This window comes from Dama dama, chromosome 19, assembly GCF_033118175.1.
Source record: "Dama dama isolate Ldn47 chromosome 19, ASM3311817v1, whole genome shotgun sequence".
Lineage (NCBI taxonomy): Eukaryota > Metazoa > Chordata > Mammalia > Artiodactyla > Cervidae > Dama > Dama dama.
This window is the reverse complement of record NC_083699.1, coordinates 4,741,828-4,747,827: the sequence shown is the minus strand read 5'-3', so window position 1 is coordinate 4,747,827 and position 6,000 is coordinate 4,741,828.

Here is a 6,000-nt window from a genome sequence, read left to right as displayed (position 1 = left end):
TTGGTTGTTTACTGAAATCACCAGGGAGCTTGAAAAAACACTGATGCACCGTTGGTTGGGAATGTAAAATGGTGCAACCACATTGGAAAACCATATGATGGGCCCTCAAAAAATTTAAAATAGAATTACTATATGATCCAGCAATTCTATTTCTGCATATATACCCAAAAGAATTGAAAGCAGGGTCACTCATGTTCATAGCAGCATTATTCACAGTAATCAAAAGGTGAAAGCAACTAATCATCCATCAACAATGAATGGAAAAACAAAGTGGGTGTAAAAATATAAGGGGATATTATTTGGTCTCAAAAAGGAAGGGAATTTTGATATATGGTATAACAAATCAAATAAGCCAGTCATAAAAAGATAAATGCTATATAACTCTAATTATATGAGGTTCCTAAGTAGTCAAATTCATAGAGACAGAAAGTAGAATGATGGTTGCCAGGGGCTAGAGGCAGGAGGTAATGGTAGTTATTTAACGGGTACAGAATTTCGATTTTGCCGGATGAAAAGTTCAGTGGATGGCTGGTGGTGATGGTAGCGTAGCAATGTCCATGTACTTTATGCCACTGAAGTTAGACTTGAAACTAGGTAAGAAGATGAAGCTTACATTATGAGTATTTTGCCACAATTTAAAAATAATTAGGTATTTAATTGATTTAAAAAAAAAAAAAAACACTATTGCCAAAGTCCCACCACGAGTACAGTTCAGTTCAGTCGCTCAGTCGTGTCCACCTCTTTGTGACCCCATGAACCGCAGCACGCCAGGCCTCCCTGTCCATCACCAACTCCCAGAGTCCACCCAAACCCATGTCCATTGAGTCGTTTATGCCACCCAACCATCTCATCCTCTGTCGTCTCCTTCTCCTCCTGCCCTCAATCTTTCCCAGCATCAGGGTCTCTTCAAATGAGTCAGCTCTCTGCATCAGGTGGCCAAAGTATTGGAGTTTCAGCCTCAGCATCAGTCCTTCCAATGAACACCCAGGACTGATCTCCTTTAGGATGGACTGGTTGGATCTCCTCGCAGTCCAAGGGACTCTCAAGAGTCTTCTCCAACACCACAGTTCAAAAGTATCAATTCTTCAGTGCTCAGCTTTCTTTATAGTCCAACTCTCACATCCATACACGACCACTGGAAAAACCATAGCCTTGACTAGATGAACCTTTGTTGGCAAAGTAATGTCTCTGCTTTTTAATATGCCGTCTAGGTTGGTCATAGCTTTCCTTCCAAGGAGTAAGCGTCTTTTAATTTCACGGCTGCAGTCACCACCAGCGAGCCTGATTTAATTGGCCTGCAGTGTACCCTGGACATGGGGATTTTTAAAACCTCCTAGAAGATCCACTCGAGAAGTACTGCTGTCGACTTTAAAAACCACTGGTCTGGACAGAAAGAACTAAATCTGGAGTTAGGAGATCTGAATATCATTATCATTTAAAGCCACATGAGCACTTGAAACTTTGCTGAACCTGTTTACCTCTTTATGTGTAAACTTACACGACAGACAGACCCATCTCATGGTGGCGTTGCCAGGATTCACGGAAGTTCGACTGTGTGAAAAGATTTTATACTTGAACAATCACAAGGCGGTGGGAGGGAGGCTCACAAGGGCAGGGATATATGTATACATACAGTGGATTCATGATGCAGCACAGCAGACACCAACAGGACATTGTAAAGCAATTATATTCCAATTAAAAATTTTCTCTACATATCAAACAATAAGAATAATTTTTTTACTTTTAAAAATAGCTTCTATAACTAGCAAAAAACATAAGAAAAGAAAAGATCTATAAATGATGATGCAATCAGCTAAGTCCATTTTTTTATGCTAAGACAGGAAACTACTAGTCTTGGATGACAAGAAGCAAAATGCTGTCACTGCAAATGAACGTGTGAACTTAAAAAAAAAATTGTGACACAATTAGATGACGGAAAAACAAGCACAGAGATTATTTGCTTATCTCCCTGACATCTAAAGGCTTCCCTAGTGGCTCAGACAGCAAAGAATCCTCCTTCAGTGCAGGAGACCCAGGTTTGATCCCTGGGATGAGAAGACCCCCTGGAGAAGGAAATGGCTACCCACTCCAGGACTCTTGCCTGGAGAACCCATGGACAGGCAGCCTGGCCATCTACAGCACATAGGGTCGCCAAGAGTCAGACACGACTGAGCAACTGAGCGTGCACACTGACATCTAAATGCTTTTAGTCAATCCTCAAAGTGAAATGGATCTCTCCTCCCCTCCCTCAAAAGTCTCAAAGAACCCTGTTAGCATCTTTACTGTATCATCAACCCTGCATCCAAGTGGCCAGGATATAAGTCTACTACCCAGAGATCTTGGCTCCAGAAAGGCAAGCCATGACTGATGCATGGCCACAGGCCTCGCTGTGCCCAGCACATGGCAGACATTCAATAAATATTTGCTAAATCAGATTGAACTGCATTATTTAACATCATGTAAACCTGAGGCATGCGGTGCATCTCAAGCACTGCATCCCTGTCACCAGCAGATTCATTATTCCAAGGACAAGCTTTACTTCCATAAATAATAAGGATTAGGCATAGAGCAAGAACAGGGCCCCCCCCCCCACCAAAAAAAAAAGAGCTGCTGTGATACACACACATGATCACAACCCAAAGTAAAGGCTCTACTGTCCTTGACACCCAAGTCAGCCAACCATACTCTTCTACTTTGGTACAAATATTGGTCTATTTTTATAAACTTGAACGGTGAGCCAATATAAGCCCCAAATGATAACATATTTTATGTAAGGCGAAAGTATTTTTCCTTGAGTCATTAGGAGATATTAAAGCAGTGAGTAGACAGCTTATCAAAAAGCAGACATTACTTTACCAACTAGTCATGTATGGATGTGAGAGTTGGACTATAAAGAAAGCTGAGCGCAGAAGAATGATGCTTTTTAACTGTGGTGTTGGAAAAGACTCTTGAGAGTCTCTTGGACTGCAAGGAGATCCAACCAGTCCATCCTAAAGGAAATCAGTGCTGAATATTTATTGGAAGGACAGATGCTGAAGCTGAAACTCCAATAGTTTGGCCACCTGATGATAAGAAGTAACTCACCAGAAAAGAGCCTGATGCTGGGAAAGATTGAAGGTGGGAGGAGAAGGGGACGACAGAGGATGAGATGGTTGAATGGCATCACAAACTTGATGGACATGAGTTTGAGCAAGCTCCAGGAGTTGGTGATGGACAGAGAGGCCTGCCATGCTGCAGTCCATGGGGTCTCAAAGAGTCGGACACGACTGAATGACTGAACTGAACTGAACTGAAAAGCAGTGAGTTGGGTCAACCCTCCCAACACATAAGACCAGCCACTGCTGAAATGTAAGAAAGAAGAGACAAAATTCACTGCTCCTTCCTTTTATTTAGTCTCTTCTCTCTTAATCAGGGCATCAGTTTTTAATTGGAGTTAATTTTGATGTATACTATACAAAGGCACTTGGTAATCTCATTTGGCCTTCCATAACTCCAATTAGGAAAACTTATTTGGGAAGAGATGGTGGGGAAAAAATTACTAATTTTTGCATGTCTGTTATAGGCTAGGCCCTTTATTTTCTCATCCACTTGTCGCTCAGTCGTGTCCAACTGTTTGCAACCCCATGGACCGCAGCATGCCAGGCCTCCCTGTCCATCACCAAATCCCAGAGTTTGTTCAAATTCATGTCGATCAAGTCTGTGATGCCATCCAACCATCTCATCCTCTGTCGTCCCCTTCTCCTCCTACCTTCAATCTTTCCCAGCATCAGGGTCTTTTCCAATGAGTCAGTTCTTCCCATCAGGTAGCCAAAGTATTGGAGCTTCAGCTTCAGCATCAGTCCTTTCAACAAATATTCAGGACTGATTTCCTTTAGAATGGACTGATTTGATCTCCTTGCAATCCAAGGGACTCTCAGGGGTCTTCTCCAATACCACAGTTCAAAAGCATGAATTCTTCAGCGCTCAGCTCTCTTTACAGTCCAACTATCACATCTGTGCATGGCTACTGGAAAAACCAAAGCTTTGACCAGACAGACCTTTGTTGGCAAAGCAATGTCTCTGCTAATTTTTAATACGCTGTCTAGGTTTGTCATAGCTTTTATTCCAAGAAGCAAGAGTCTTTTAATTTCATGGCTGCAGTCACCATCTGCAATGATTTTCGAGTCCAAGAAAATAAAGCAATAAAATATTTTCTCATTAGAGTCTCATAACAACTCTGTCAGATAGTAATGTGTTCAGTTGCAAACAACAGAAACACTGATCTAAAGTGACTTAAGCAAATAGTATTTATTTTTCTCACATATAAAAGTTTGGAGATTGGGGCTGTTGGCACTGGCTCTCTTTCCTTTGTGTCTACTGCCTCTTGGCCACAAGATGGAAACTTTAGCTCCAGACACCATACCATGTTCAAGGTAAGAAGAGGGAGGGTCCATGCCCACTGTACTGTTCCCCTTTCTCTCTTTCTCTTTTTAAATCAAGAAACTAAATGCTTTCCCAGAAAGGCACTCCCACTGATTTCTGCTCATGTCTGGTTTAGACTGGGTTCTCTAGATGCTAAAATGGGGATTCTTGTGCAGGCAACTTATTGAGGGAATATTTTCAATAAAGCTCTTAAGGGAGCAAAGAAAGCAGACAGAAGAAGTCAGGCAAGGATGTGGGTTTAGCTGCAACCTCACCTCAGCCTGATTCCACCATGGAGCCAACTCATATTGAGGCAAGGGGTTCTGGCTTTCACATCCCTGTGTTGGTCAGACATTGGCTGCAAGCTGCTGAGGGCACGCAGCATAATCTGCTAGTCATTTCCAAGCAAGGAGGCTCCCTTTGGCTGAGGGCAATTCACAGCCATGGGATGACAGGTGCATTGTCCCAATAAAGGAAGAGGCCATCAAAGCATCTTCTACAATCTAAGGGTCTAAAACTAGGTCACATGACTGCCTCTGGGCACAATGGATATTTGGAAAGTAAATATCTGGTTTTTCAGCCTCAGTTGTGAGATATGAATGATTTGGTTGTCAGTCAACAACATCTTCCAAAACATCTCCTGAGATAGGACCCTCACTTGCTAAAGAGATAAATCTTTTTTCCTACTCCTGATATTTCCTTCCACGTGAAATGAATTCCACTTGAACAGTTGCCTCAAATTTTTTGGTCTCAGAATCCCTTTAAATTCTTAAAAATTATTGAAGACTTTGAAAAGCCTTGATTAATCTAGGCTAAATCTATAGCTATTTACCATGTTAGAAGCTAAAACTGATAAAATTTTAAATATTTATGGGAATTCCCTGGCAGTCCAGTGGTTATCACGTGGTGGTTTCACTTCCAGGGGCCTGGGCTTGATCCCTGATCAGGGAACCAAGATCCCACAAGCCAAGTAATGTGGCCAAAAACTTTTTAAAATATTTATGGACTAATTCATTTTAAAATAACAACAATAAATCCATTAAGTATTAACATAAATAACATGCTTACAAAAATATTATTTTCAAAAAAATTTAATTAAGAGTATAATTGTTACATAGTTTTACAATCTTAATGTCTGGCTTAATAGAAGACAGCTAGATTCTCATAGATTCTGCATTGTTTGTTTTGCAACATGTTTGGTTGAAGTATATCAAGAAAATCCAGCTTTGTAAAGACTTGGAATTGGAAAAGGGAAGAATATTTTAATATTTTCAGATAATTGTGGATATTCTGCTTTGATGCTACACCAAAACTCAATAAGCTGTAGTTTCTTAAAGATCAATTGCAACGTGAAACAATAAAACCAAATCAGTGAACTTTACAAACTCTGTTACACTGAAATTCTCTGACCTCTTGCAGTTTGAATGGATCTTTGTAACATCCTGGAGCATATTTTAAAAGTTCTGTTTCACTGAGTCAAGCTGATCTTCCAAACGTCACTTCATTTTGTCATACAGTATCCAAAGCCACATTCAGTAATATCACCATCAATATCATCAGGAAAGTGACACGCCCCCACCCCACCCCCATACCCGGGGC